At 49.0% G+C, this 15,301-nt stretch overlaps 1 pseudogene; it reads right to left on the reverse strand.

Moving 5' to 3' along the window:
• Positions 1-318: 318 nt before the first annotated feature.
• Positions 319-11,174, reverse strand: AHSA2P (activator of HSP90 ATPase homolog 2, pseudogene; annotated as a pseudogene).
• Positions 11,175-15,301: the final 4,127 nt, after the last annotated feature.

The raw sequence follows: 15,301 nt of genomic DNA on the forward strand, positions 1-15,301 counted from the left end.
CCTCACCTCAACATGCTTTTGAATGCAATATACCACTGTTTTACTACCTAAGATCTACACACCTTAAAAACCCTAAAGTAAAATAAAGGAATAGTGTCAACATGCCATTTATTTTTTGTCATCTTGAACTAAAAGTACAGCTGCAAGCAAGCTTGCTATAGGACAAGCTTCAGCTTGGGAAACATCAACTATCTGCACTCAGGACTTACCTATTTCCAGAGGAATATCGATGGAAGGTCAGGTTAATACTTAATTTCAGGTTGTTTGCTACTTTTAAATCAATGCAGTGTCTAGTTATAATAAAGAGTCAAACAATGCTTTACATTGTATATATGTTCATAGATTTCATCCAATATAAAATAAAGACAGTCCTTTTAAACAAAAGATAGGGAAGAGGTAAATGTGACACTTTTTCCGCTTACAAAAAGTAATGCCTTATAATAAATTTTAATTCAACCATTTAGGGGGGTCAGCTGCAGTAAACCTTTTATTTCTTCAAAATGCTGCTTCTGCCAACAGAATTTCATGTTCTCTTCTTTACAGATAGGAACTCCTTCAATTGTAATTCTGTTTGCCCTAGAGTAGGCACAAAATTCAGTGCAACCATGGCATAGTGTTCTAAGAAAAAAAATAGGAACCTTATTACCGCATTATGAAAAGGAAAATTTATCCATACGAAAAACCTAGCCTTAGTGTTTTGGGACCTTTAATATGAAGGGCAGTAATTAGTAACATACCTTCTGGCCAGTTCCTACATCTCCATTTCATGATGATCTTCTTCTTTGTTAACTGAAAAGAGAGGGGAAATTCCACTGAAAATCTTTTAAGACTTCCCATAATACAACACAGAAAAATCCTTTCATTGAAACTCCTAAGTACTAGAAGAATCAATGAACAACATACAGTCCTTCTTCCAGTTTATACATCAGCACCACTGATAATTGTCTTTATTGCCAAAATGTCTCAGAACAGCAGTAACATCAAGGACAGCAGGAATATATAATAATGTTTTAAGTACAGTAATAGTAACTAGAACAGAGGGCTGCTGTTAAGGTTGAGGCAACACAGACCCTCATGATTTCGGTGCTAAAAACAGCATATACAAAAAGTAATATTAAGAGTTAATCCCACCTTACTTCTTCAACCTTGAGTCTACTTACCAATCCTAGATATTCACCAGTGATGTTCCCATCAAACATCTGGAATTTCCCTCCCTTTTCAGTTTCTAATACAGCAGTAGATTTAGAAAACTTTTGCACCAACTAACCAAATAAAACATGTTATTCCAGTACACACTAACACATAATATAATTATGAAATACAAAATATAACAATTACTATGGTTTAAAAATCCTAAACATGTAGCTTTTACTTACAGAAAATAAAACACAAACTCTCTCTTCCTAGAGGGAGAAAACTCAATGTAATGCGGACATAGTCCCAAAGAATGCCCATCTCCCCTCCAATTATTCAGAAACTATGCTCAGACTTCTGTCACCACCATCCCACATCCCTTCAATCAAAAACACAGCCACAAGGAAAACCAAAAACCAGCTCCTGTTCTTTGTAATGTATTTTCTCCCAATGTCAGCACTTAACATGCTAGCTTAGGGAGTTACTTACATCCTTTACAGTGAAGATGCTATACAGCTGCTCTACAGTTGTGTCAAACAGTTCCATCATGTGAAGAGCCACCGTGGGAATCCTTACACCCAGTGCCACTGGAGATGAGGCCTGAACCTGGAGAAGGGAAGAGGTTCCAGGGAATGATTAGCATAACAAGAGAGAAAGCTGCTTGGATTACAATAGTCTTCTCAATAAAACATCAAATGTCCCAAATTCCATACTGCCTATTCCAGACACACATAAAAGCAGCATGAAAAGCCTTTTTAGCACCACCAGTCTTGGTCTTTACTTTGGAACCAGAGCTCACTGTTCCTACAGCTCTTCAGCTCTGTTCCCAGGTTATGACTGAATACCCCTCCATCCTAGCTGGACTTCCAGATACAGCTGTGAGCAGGTGAAAGACAACTGCACCTAAAGCTACACACTTTAGGTTACACACAGAACACCCATTCCAAGAACGGATCTAAACTCCCAATCCAAAAGTGAGCAAAGAAGTTTCTTTTATTATGCTATGTGAATCTTGAAAGTCATCTGGTTCTGTGGCCTACCAAAGAACACTGCCCTTAGGACACTCTTGAGTCAGGTATTTATCCCATAGAAAGGCGTGTCTGTAACAATCCCTTCCATCAAGAATCAAAGTCTCATTTTATCATTTGCACAACAAAATGGGAGATCTTAGAGGACTCACGGGAGACTCAAAGGCGGAAGAAGGCCCTCGCTGTCCTCAGTTCTCCATCAACACAGCCATTCGGAGCCCTGACTCAAACACTTCCTTTACCCCTTCCCTACATTTTGGCCAACAGAGCTCATACCTGCAGGGTATTCCCACTCAGTTTTCTTTTGACAGTCAATTCCTGGGTTGCCATAGCTTTCGTTGGTAAAATCATTCCCGTTGTAAATTCTATAAAGAAACAAGGGAAGTGGTTTTAATAAGGACCTTTCTCCTTTTAAGCACAAAGAGTAAGGTAGAAAACCCAAAACAGCATGTAAGAAAATAAAACATTTATAAAAATAATTCCTATAACATTTTGAGAATTTCAAGACCATTCCAAGTTTTTACATATAAAACTACTGATGATTAACAATGTGAGTTCCACAGCAACAAATGCTTTTTCAAATGCCTCACTTTTATCAAGTTTTTGCTAAAGCAGCAAAATTTTCCAAAGTTCTTTTCCAAACAGCTAAGTTTTATATGATTAACTACTAATAGCTTTGTGGCTCTAACCTACTGTCAAAACAGACAATTTCTCACGTGAGGGTGACCACTGCCTCACAAAGCTTGTCTTCACAGTATTCAAAAGCCTGTGAGCCAGCTATATGTGCGCTCTCATGGGAAAAGTGACAACCCCAAACCCATCTATGCCAACACCTAGATACTCAGGTGGTAGGGTCCAAGAACGAGGTACAGAGATAAGGCACTGCTGGCCATCTTGCCTGCCTCACTTCTCTAATTTAGGGAAGACGACAATAACCTCACTTCCATGCAATGCGGATATTATCTAGGTATTTCTCAATTACACCTGTAATACCTGCAGTCACTTTCATCCATTCATTCATTCATCCAACAAAGATTTATTAAGCACCTACTATGTGCCAGGCATTGTGCTAGATGCTGGAGATACAGCAGTGAACAAGACAGACACCTTCCATGCCGTCATGGAGCTTATAGTCTAGCAAGGAAGTCAGACATTAAACAAGTAATTACACGAACAACTGATTTTCATTCCAGAAAACTACAATTAACAGTTCTGTAGGCAAAATGGTTCATGCTGTGTACAATACTAATGATCACTAATTATGGTCTTAACAATGACTAGCTCTCAACTTCCAGACTACAATTTATTCTGAAGTATAAACTTGCTTCTGGAGCCTCTGACCACAATGTAGAGTATAACTTGGGTAAATAGAAAAGGGACCCTCTGGTTCACAAGGGATGCCTTCTTTACCCGTCTTAAGTGCCTTCAGGTAATCTCCAAGGGCCTCCCTGACCTTGGCAGTGCCTGCAGTTTTCATAAGATCCTTCAGTACAACCCCATCTCCTTTCTTTTTACTCACGTTGACCTACAAATCAGAAAAATAGAAACCAAAGAAAGATCTGGTTTGATGTATTCTTACAACATTGGGCTGTATGGATGAGAGAACTATGGCAGTGGAGGAAGGAAAGAAGTGGATATAAGAGAGGTGATAGGGCAGGATTTTAAGGGTTTTTAATCCAGGGTCCATGACAGGGTTGGGGGCCAAATCTTGCATGGACTTCATAGAATGTAAACTCCTTAATTTGCATACTAAGTTGTGCATGTGTATGTATATAAATCCTATTGCTGATGTGGTCCATGGCTTTCATGGGGTCTAGAAATGCACTGTCCAGTATGGTAGCCACTAGTCACATGTGGCTACTGAGAACCTGAAATATGGCTGGCCTGAATCAAGATGTGCTGTGTGAAATAATACGTGCCAGACTCCAAAGACTTACTACCAAAAATGAATGTAAAATACCTCATAATTTTTATATTAATTACATGCTAAAATCTTTTTTATATATACTGGGTTAAATAAAATATATTATTAAAATTAATTTCACCTGTTTATCTTTTTTTTTTTTTTTTTTTTTTAAGAGCTTGCATCTCCTTATGTTGCAGAGGCTAGACCCAAACTCCTGGGCTCAAACAATCCTTCCCCTCAACCTCCCAAGCAGCTGGGATTATAGGCATATGCCACTACACCTGGCTTTAACTTTTTTTTAAGGGTCTCCCTGTTGCCTAGACTGGAGTTCAGTAGCATGACCATGGCTCACTGCAGCCTCGAACTCCTGGGCTCAAGTGAACCTCGTACCTTGGCCTCCCAAAGTGCTGGAATCACAAGTGTGAGCCACCATGCCCAGCCACTGCTTTAACTTTTTAAGTACGGCTACTAGTAAAACTTACACTGCACATGTGGCTTGCATTATATTTACATGGAACAGTGCTGGTACAGAACCCAAAAGCCACCGTTAATTAGGGAAATCAAGTTCCCATACAACCCAGCCTTGGATTATATACTTTTTTGGCAGAGAGGAAAATTGGGAAAGGGAGAAGGGTAGAAGACAGGCAGAGGGAAGGAAGAAGAGAGGGAAGAAGGGGGAGACCAAGGGAGAAGGAAGCAACAGAGGGCTTTGGGGATGTCTCTAGTATTCCCAGAAGAAAAAGGTGTCGATTTGAAAAAATTTAGTGTCCCGATGCTTCAGTTAAGGTGGGCCTGATCTTGGGCCCCAGTTTGAATCTAAAGTTTGTTCCGTAATGCTACTGAGAGATTAAATCTTAAAAACCAGTTAAACATTCTGTTGAAAAATTTCTCAGCTGATGGATCTGAATATAACAAAGTGGAATCTCAGGCCCTGAGCAGAGGAACCACATAACTGAAGACAGAGGTCTGGGACAGCCCCCAGCCTGTGGCACTGCATAACCTTCGTGCCATAAGACATACTGCTGGGCAGGAGTCAGCCTATCTTGGAAAGCCTTCATGTTAAATACGTTCACAAATCAAAAAAAATCCTTGTCAGACTATCCTCGTTTGAAAAATATAGCGGCTGTACAAATGGTCTCACCCCCAAAACCCAGCTTTCAGCCAAAAGAGGGCACTAACTTGAAGCCAAGCATGGGAGTTACACAAGACTCTGTCTCCCAAGAGAACCAAGAGAGCCACAAAAGCAACACGTACTAACTGGGTAGTTTACAAAAAACCGTGAGGCATAACCAAGGGAGAGAGAGCAGCTAAAGGCTGAGACTTTTCACCATTAAAGGGAAACGGCAAAGGTGCAGGAGAAGAGAGAGAGTCACATTCATCAAGCCATGCGCTCTCCCTCTCCCTCTCCCCTCTTTCCACGGTCTCCCTCTGATGCCGAGCCGAAGCTGGACGGTACTGCTGCCATCTCGGCTCACTGCAACCTCCCTGCCTGATTCTCCTGCCTCAGCCTGCCGAGTGCCTGCGATTGCAGGCGTGCACCACCACGCCTGACTGGTTTTCGTATTTTTTTGGTGGAGACGGGGTTTCGCTGTGTTGGCCGGGCTGGTCTCCAGCTCCTAACCGCAAGTGATCCGCCAGCCTCGGCCTCCCGAGGTGCCAGGATTGCAGACGGAGTCTCGTTCACTCAGTGCTCAATGGTGCCCAGGCTGGAGTGCAGTGGCGTGAACTCGGCTCGCTACAACCTCCACCTCCCAGCAGCCTGCCTTGGCCTCCCAAAGTGCCGAGATTGCAGCCTCTGCCCAGCCGCCGCCACCCCGTCTGGGAAGTGAGGAGCGTCTCTGCCCCGCCGCCCATCGTCTGAGATGTGGGGAGCACCTCTGCCCTGCCGCCCCGTCCGTGATGTGAGGAGCGTCTCTGCCCGGCCGCCCCGTCTGAGAAGTGAGGAGACTCTCTGCCTGGCAACCGCCCCGTCTGAGAAGTGAGGAGCCCCTTCGCCCAGCAGCCACCCCGTCTGGGAAGTGAGGACCGTCTCCACCCGGCAGCCACCACGTCCGGGAGGGAGGTGGGGGGGGTCAGCCCCCCCGCCCGGCCAGCCGCCCCGTCCGGGAGGGAGGTGGGGGGGTCAGCCCCCCACCCGGCCAGCCGCCCCATCCGGGAGGTGAGGGGTGCCTCTGCCCGGCCGCCCCTATTGGGAAGTGAGGAGCCCCTCTGCCCGGCCACCACCCCGTCTGGGAGGTGTACCCAACAGCTCATTGAGAACGGGCCATGATGACAATGGCGGTTTTGTGGAATAGAAAGGGGGGAAAGGTGGGGAAAAGATTGAGAAATCGGATGGTTGCCGTGTCTGTGTAGAAAGAGGTAGACATGGGAGACTTTTCATTTTGTTCTGTACTATGAAAAATTCTTCTGCCTTGGGATCCTGTTGATCTGTGACCTTACCCCCAACCCTGTGCTCTCTGAAACATGTGCTGTATCCACTCAGGGTTGAATGGATTAAGGGCGGTGCAAGATGTGCTTTGTTAAACAGATGCTTGAAGGCAGTATGCTCCTTAAGAGTCATCACCACTCCCTAATCTCAAGCACCCAGGGACACAAACACTGCGGAAGGCCGCAGGATCCTCTGCCTAGGAAAACCAGAGACCTTTGTTCACTTGTTTATCTGCTGACCTTCCCTCCACTATTGTCCTGTGACCCTGCCAAATCCCCCTCTGCGAGAAACACCCAAGAATGATCAATTAAAAAAAAAAAAAAAAAAAGCCATGCAAGCTGCCTGAGCAGTTTACAGTGCACACACTGTCACATCTAACGTGACAACACCCCTGGAAGAGAAATTAACCCCTTTTCACAGATGAGGAGGCTAAGGAGGGTGCAGCCAGCTGCCCAGGCCCCTTGCCTGGTCCTCGGGGGAGCTCAGGGCTTCCTGGGGCTTACTCTCTTTCCTGTACCACTCCAGCTCCACACAACACGCTGCCCCCACAGTACGGCAATCCTTCTCGGCAAACAGGCCCTCCACAAGGCACCCGAACTACCACACAGGAACCACACAGTCTGATCAACACTATTCGAAATGCCCAATGTCTGTAGCAGAAGCTTGACTGAAAAAAGAACAAAAGAAATAGAAACTTGATCACATACCTCAGTGTCATCTACTTCATTTTCCTCAGAAAGATTGGGTATTTCAATCAATCCCTTGTGCTTCACTCCAGATTCTTTAACGATGCCTAAAATGAGCAAAATGGGTTCTTCAATTATAATACAAAGTAACAACTGGGCCAGGCACTGTGGCACATGCCTATAATCTCAGCACTTTGAAAGGCTGTGGTGAGGATGGATTGAGCCCAGGAGTTTAAAGACCATCCTGGGCAACACAGGGAGACACTGTCTCTACAAAATAAAATTATCTGGGCATGGTGGCGCACACCTGAGGTCCCAGTTACTTGGAAGGCTGAGGTGGGAGGATTGCTGGGAGGTCAAGGCTGCAGTGAGCCTTGCCTCAAAAACGAAAAAAAAATTGATTTTATGAAAAACTGCCCTACCTCACTGAATAGCTCAGCTGCCCTCACAGGGTTCCACCACTCCAGGGCCCCCTGAGGAGCCACGGAAGAAAGGTCAGGCAGGCCATGGCCAAGGAGAGGGCATGAGGAGTCAGCAGCCCGCCGTCCTGAGAGGAGTGTGGGGCAAGTGCACCCATATTCCTCTTCTTGTCCCAGGGTACTCTTTGCCTGGGCAAAGCAGGACAAAGGAGTACCCTGAAGGGGAGAAGCAGTCACAAAAGCGATAGAAGGACAGAAAGGGACAGTACGTTCTGACCACGGAGGGGAGGGAGGCTCTGGCTTGGGGACATTGTGTGGGGGATACCAGGCAGGTAGACTTCTCTCAGGACTAGAGTGTTGCCTCCTCCCCAGTGGGTCCCAGCTGCCACCCTAGAGACTTGCTGCTGGAGGAGAGCAGCTGGGAGGTGTTAGGACAAGCCCTAACAGCCCGTCCTCTGGCTGCTGCCTGGCAGTGGCTGGGTCTTATCCTTGCAAAGGAGCCAAGGGAGATGGAAAAGACACAAGGCCCACAAGGTTCCTCAGGCCTTAGGGCTCGGTGCTGGGGGAGTGGGCAGGGAGCCAGACTGCTATGATCCAGACAGCAGCAGACACAGGGGGCTGCAAGAGAGGCAAACTCCCAGCCAGAGGAGTCCTGAGCCTGTTCTGAGGCGAAGGGGGAAGGGCTGAACACCCTCGTCTGTGAGAAAGGCAGCCAGCAGGGCAGAGGCTCGAGGCCAACTCACTGGACTGCTCTGGGGCACACACTCCAGATAGGAGCTGACTCCTGGGCTGAGGCTCAAACCCTAACTCCTCCTCTTCCCCTTCCCTGCATCGCCACAGACTTGGCTCCCTCAACAAGGACTGAGTGCGCACACGCTGTCTGCTCAGCCAGGATCGAGGCACCATTGGAGAACTGAACCCACAGACCCCAAAAGTGGACACACCCAAAATGCCCGGCAACTGATAAATGGAGAAACAGAATGCAGTATATGCACCCGTGGAATATTCATCAGCTATAAAAAAGAATAAAGTGCTGCTACCTGACACAACACGGATGACCATTGAACACATTATGAAGTAAAAGAAGGCAGACACCAAAAAACACATCCTACATGATTCATCTATGTGAAATGTTCAGAGGCCAATCCAGAGAAAACGGGTGAGCAGACACCAGGGACTGGGGAAGAGGAGGGCAACAAGAGTGACTGCTCATGGGTCCAGGGTTTTGTTTTGGGGTGGTGAAATGTTCCTAAATTGATTGTAGTGATGGCTGCACAACTCTGTGACTATACCGAAAACCAATAAATTATACACACTAAATGAGTGAATTATGTCTCAAAAAAGCCGTTTTTAAAAAAAATCCCTACCCTACTGAATGACAGAAAGAGGGAGCAGGACAGTAAGCTAGTTTTGTAAAGCAAGTTTCAGTGCCTTGGGGAAAAATAAAGTAGGGAAGAAAGATGGCACAAGGCAGGAGTCTCCAAGGATGCACAGAGATGGATTTACTCAGGACAAAGACCTGAAGGAGGCAGGCTACCTGGGGGAAGAGTGCTCCAGGCAGCAATGCCGGGAGACTCGTGTTCACAAGGGCCTGGTAGAAGAGGGCCCAGCTGACAGCAATGAGCTCTAAGCAGCTGCGAGTGCTGCGAGAAGGGAAACCCCCATCCTTCTTGGCCCATGGAACTCAAGTGTGGCCAGAGTGTCAGGATCTACTAACGCTGGTTCAGGAGCCAGTCAGTGTGCCAGGCCCATAGCAGGGGCTGTAAAAACATTCGCTGAATGATGAACGCACTTTGTCCCCAGCCCCACTAGTACCCTGAGGCCCCTGTTACCTTTCCAGCCCAGTTTGATGTTCCACTGATAGAAGAAAATCAGCTTTCCTTTGCGGCTGCTGCACGAAGCCTCCCCTTCCACCTGCTTCAACTCGTTGATCTCGCCGCGGCCAGCGTCATTCTCCACAGCGATGCCCACCAGGAGCTCCTGGAACTTCCCTTTGGACCAGCTGGTGGCATCCCGCTCTGTCCTGCCAGGGACCAGAAAGTCGTGAATGGAAGCCCCAGCTGGGATCCACCTGCCTGGGTGCCAGGGTCACGTCCAAGCCCAGCCCAGATCGGCCCAAGTCCTCTCAAGCAGCCTCGAAACCTGCCAACCTCCAATGTGCTCCTCAAACCTGCTTTCTACCAAATTCTTTTCATCCTGCTCAGTTCTTTAAGATATTATTGTCCACTATGCAAGTAGTATTCTGTCTTAAAAACACTGGCTTATTTAAGGGAGGAGGATCTAGCTAGCTCGCCCACTGGAAATAGGCAAAGCCTAGGCCACATGGAAAGTAGCAGTAGTGAAATAATCAGAATCATGACAATACCAGCTATCAAGTGTCTTCGCATATACATCGTCTAATGTAATCTTCCCAGGTAATATTCTCACTTTAGGGGACAGAAACGAGCTGAGAGAAATGACATGTCCATCGGGCCAAGGCTAAGACACTAGAAAGTCAGATCTAGCTCACGCCTGTAATCCCAGCACTTTAGTAGGCCCAGGTGGGCGGATCACGAGATCTGGAGTTCGAGAGCAGCCTGACCAACACGGTGAAACCCTGTCTCTACTAAAAATACAAACATCAGACGGACGTAGTGGCACGCACCTGTAGTCCCAGCTACTCATGAGGCTGAAGCAGGAGACTCGCTTGAACTCTGGAAGCTGAGGTTGCAGCGAGCCAAGATTGCCCATGCCCTCAGAGCTCCTCCGGACCAACCAAGTCATGCTCCTCTGGGGACCGGCCTCGGCATCCCCTCGACGGCCTGGAGGGACCACAGCCCCGGCCAGAGGCGCAGGGCAGAGGACATACCTTCCGGAGGTTCTGCGGCGGAGGGCTGCCGACCTCTCCCCACGCGCCAGGTGAGGCGCGTAAAGGAAGGGGAGCTTGTCTCACTCACAGAGGGCCCGGCTCGCGGGAGGCGCCTGCGGGGTGGGCGCGAACTGAGATCCAAATTTCTGCCCTTTCCACTACGTTCCATACCCCTGCCCCTAACACAGTCTCTCAATCCAGCTCCCTTCTAACTCCCCGAAACATCCAGAGGGGTGGGCGGGAGGAGAAGGGAAGGCCCTCAGGCCACAGACGGTGGGAGTGGAAAGGTCTGTCGGAAGTCACTCTTGGGGCCCAACCCAACTTTCAAAGAGAGGCAGCTGCAACCCTCCTCACCGGTCTCCGTACTCAAGGACTCTCCCGAGCCGAGAGGCGAAGGCCGAGCCCTGCGTCCAGCAGCTGAGGAGGGGGGGCGACCCCCTGGCCCCGCACATACCCCAGGGCAGCCCCGGCTCCCGCGGCCCGGCCCTCCCCAGATCCCGGAAGGAGGCCGCCGCCGGCTGCGCCAGCGCCAGTTGTTCACGTTGGTCCCGTCCTCCCGCTCCTCCACGATCCAGTGGGGGTTCCCCTGGCCCCACTTGGCCATGGCGGCGCGGACTGGGCGGAAAACAAGGAAAGGCCGCGGCGCCTAAGGCTCCGAAGCCAGCGTTTCCGGCCGCCGAGCCCCGGGGCGGCGCGTTCGCAGCTCCCAGAAACTGCCAGAAGGCCCCGCCCCCGGCCCCGCCGCGGCGCGCCCGGGAGCCCCAGCCGGGATCTGGAAGGCGGGACGCGCGGGCGGGGACGCGCGGGCGGGGACGCGCGGGCGGGGACGCGCGGGCGGGGACGCGCGGGCGGGGACGCGCGGGCGGGGACGCGCGGGCGGGGACGCGCGGGCGGGGACGCGCGGGCGGGGACGCGCGGGCGGGGACGCGCGGGCGGGGACGCGCGGGCGGGGACGCGCGGGCGGGGACGCGCGGGCGGGGACGCGCGGGCGGGGACGCGCGGGCGGGGACGCGCGGGCGGGGACGCGCGGGCGGGGACGCGCGGGCGGGGACGGGCTGCGGCCGCCGGGGTTCCCCTGCGCGTCTCCTATCGCTAGGGCGGGACGGGGCTGCCTGGGCCGCCTGCGAAAGGCGGAGGGCGCTGCAGGTTCCGCGGTGCTGGCGGGCTCGTGGTTCCCGGCGCCGGGAAGCAGGGCGCTGAGTAGCGGGTGCCTGAGAGTCCAACCGGCAGTGCAGACGCGACACGGCCGTCAAGTGGCCTCGGCAGGCTCCCTATAGCCCTCGAGGACACGACCTCGAACGCCCAGGTCGCTGTAAGACCGGCCTTTGGGGCCACAGCGCGCACACGTCACACCGTTTGCGGATTTCGCCTAAGAGCGAGTCTGCGCCCAGTTGCCGCGCTGCGGTTTTTTCCGCGACGCAGTCTCTCGCCCTCTCGCCTTCCCGGCACCTTTCCAACTAGTCCCATGTTACTGCAGGAGTATTTCCATTTTATTCACGTAATAATCCTTTAGAGAGAACGAAAGAATGTGATTGCAAACGCATGTCCAGCCTGGGCGAAAGAGCGAGACTCCGTCTCAAAAAAAAAAAAAAAAAAAAAAAAAGGCCTTCCTAGTTTACTGTTGGGGTTTGGACTTTGTGTGTGTGTGTGTGTGTGTGTGTGTGTGTATATATATATATATTTTTTTTTTTCCTAAACAACAAAAAAAATTTTTTAAGTAGTCCAAGCTTTATCAAGCTTTTCCCTTTTGGCTTTTGGGTGATGTGTCCTGTTTGAGGTAGTCATTTGAAGAAAGTCCCTGGACCAACAGCTAATTAAAGAGGTAAAGTGGCAAGTTTGATCCCACCTTTGCAAGTGAAACACCAACAGGCATTGAGAAAAAACTGCTCAACTTTTTCTCTGGAGCCATAGCTTAGGAGATAGACACATGGAGCCCTACAGCTTCACTGTCCGTGGAGCATCTTCAGTTGAATCTGTAGTCAGTACTTCAAATTTAACAGAGCTAAAAGCTGCCTAATCTCTTTTTTTTTTTTTTTTTGAGACAGAGTCTCGCCCTGTCACCCAGGCTGGAGTGCAATGGCACGATCTCAGCTCACTGCAACCTCCACCTCCCAGGTTCAAGTGATTCTCCTGCCTCAGCCTCCCGAGTAGCTGGGATTACAGGCACATGCCACCACGCCTGGCTAAATTTTTTTGTATCTTTAGTTGAGACGGGGTTTCAACATGTTGGCCAGGCTGGTCTCAAACTCCTGACCTCGTGATCCGCCCACCTCGGCCTCCCAAAGTGTTAGGATTACAAGCGTGAGTCACCGCGCCCGGCCAACCTGCCTAATCTTTTTGCCCTAACTAGTTACTTCCCTGGACTCTCCTATTCCTGACTGTCTGGCAGGTATCCAAACTCAGGAGCCATCTTTGCGCCCTCCTCTCGCTCCTCCCACATCTAACCAGGAAGTGATGTGCCTTAATCTTTCTTCATCTTCTCATTACATTCTGCCACCTTCTATTCCAGGTCCACATCCTTCAAATCTGAATCATCACTGGAGCCATCTCCATTTACCACCTCCTAGTTGCTAATCCTCAATAACTTACTCCTGGAGGAAAGCTCTCATGGACTTCTTCCATTATTGCCTAAGATTATGTATATTATAGTGTCACTTAAAAACATGTAGAAACGCAAAGACGGATATCAACTCCCTAACCTAAAAGCTTTCATCTAACTTTAAAACTAAAAGAAATTTACAGGCCAGGTGCGGTGGCTCACGCCTGTAATCCCAGCACTTTGGGAGGCCAAGGCTGGCAGATCACGAGGTCAGGAGATCGAGACCATCCTGGCTAACACAGTGAAACCCCATCGCTACTAAAAATACAAAAAATTAGCTGGTCATGGTGGCGGGCGCCTGTAGTCCCAGCTACTCGGGAGGCTTAGGCAGGAGAATGGTGTGAACCCGGCAGGCGGAGCTTGCAGTGTGCTGAGATCGCGCCGCTGCACTCCAGCCTGGGTGACAGCGAGACTCCGTCTCAAAAAAAAAAAAAAAGAAAGAAAAGAAATTTACAAATCAAATACAAAAAAGCACAGAACCAATAAAAGTCAAATGGACGTTTAGTGCCAGATGCTCTTTGTTGACTGTGCTGCTGTTCACGTTACAGTCGTGATCCGGATGGCTTTCTGGAATTCCATGTGCCTATATGATTATAGGTATTGATGGCCAATTTTCCCATCATTTTCCTCTATTGGAACTTCTACAAAACTGTGGTGACAATTGTACTGCAATGTGAATGTACTTAAAACACTATTGAACTGTACACTTAAAAATGGCTAAGATGAAGCCTGGCATGGTGGCTCACACCTGTAATCCCAGCACTTTGGGAGGCCAAGGTGGGTGGATTTCTTGAGCTCAGGAGTTCGAGACCAGCCTGGGCAACATGGTGAAATCCCGTCTCAACAAAAAATACGAAAGTTAGCTGGGCATGGTGGCATGTGCCTGTAGTCCTAGTTCCTCTGGTGACTGAGGTGGGAGGATTGCTTAAGCCCCGGAGGTCAAGGCTGCAATGAGCCCTGATCGCACCACTGCGCTCCAGCCTAGGCAACAGAGTGAGACCCTGTCTCAAAAAATAAAATAAAATAAATGGTTAAGGTGGCAAGTTTTATGTCATATATCTTTTACCAAAATGAAATTTTTTTTAAATTTAGTATTATCAGGTGAAAGATAAAAAATTTAGAGACTCTGAATATATCCGTAGGCACCTTCCCCCAACAGTCCACATAGCTTGGATCCATTTCCCACTTTACACCCTTAGCCTGGGATCCTAAGTGAACCTCACTTTGACTTCTCACCACACTTCACTGTTGCCTCTCAACTCTCCTCTACACCCACATTCAGCGACAGCCAACTGGTGTGAACCAAACCCAATACACATCCTCACCTCTTTGCCTTGACTCATGTTCTTCCCCAGCTGCTTGTCTTATCTATCTAATCCTTCCATTTGTCTAAGTTCCTTTTCCTCCTCTCAGTGGGATGGTCCCAGCCCACAGCGACATGCCTCCCAGCAGAGGGTGTCCGTACACCCCATTTGGCAATAGTTCCACATTCTAAAATATTTTATCACTTATACTCCCAATCATTCCACAGACATTTATGGAACATCCACATGACAATGGGCGAGGCCTCTGAATCAAATGAATCTGCTTTTTCTCTCAGAGCCCCTTAGACATGTCACAAATGTATACTGCAGCTGTGTGGATGATGTCGTAGCAGTCTGTACTGTCATATTCCACACATGGACAGCAAGTTTTAAACCACTGAAATCAAGAATAGTATAATCTCAGAACTTGCATAAAGTAATAGGATGTTTTGTTGTTGGTAGTAGTTTGTGTTTTTGTTTTTTTTGAGATGGAGTCTCCCTCTGTCACCCAGGCTGGAGTGCAGTAGCGCAATCTCAGCTCATTGCAACCTCTGCCTCCCAGGTTCAAGCAATTCCCCTGCCTCAGCCTCCTGAGTAGCTAGGATTACAGGAGTGCAACACCACACCCCACTAATTTTTTTGTATTTTTAGTAGAGATGGGGTTTCACCATTTTGGCCAGGCTGGGTCTCGAACTCCTGGCCTCAGGTGATCTGCCCGCCTCAGCCACCCAAAGTGCTGGGATTACAGGTGTGAGCCACCACGTCAGGCCTGTTTTTCCCTAGTAGCTGGGACTAAAGGCATGCACCACCATGTCAGGCTTATTTTATTTTTTGTCGAGACAGAGTTCCCTATATTGCCCAGGCTGTTGTAGTTTGTTTTTTGTACCAATTTTTTTTTTGAGATGGGGTCTTGCTCTGTTGCCCAGGCTGGGGTGCAGTGGCACAATCT

This window comes from Pan troglodytes, chromosome 12 (genome assembly GCF_028858775.2).
Source record: "Pan troglodytes isolate AG18354 chromosome 12, NHGRI_mPanTro3-v2.0_pri, whole genome shotgun sequence".
NCBI classification, from domain to species: Eukaryota; Metazoa; Chordata; class Mammalia; order Primates; family Hominidae; genus Pan; species Pan troglodytes.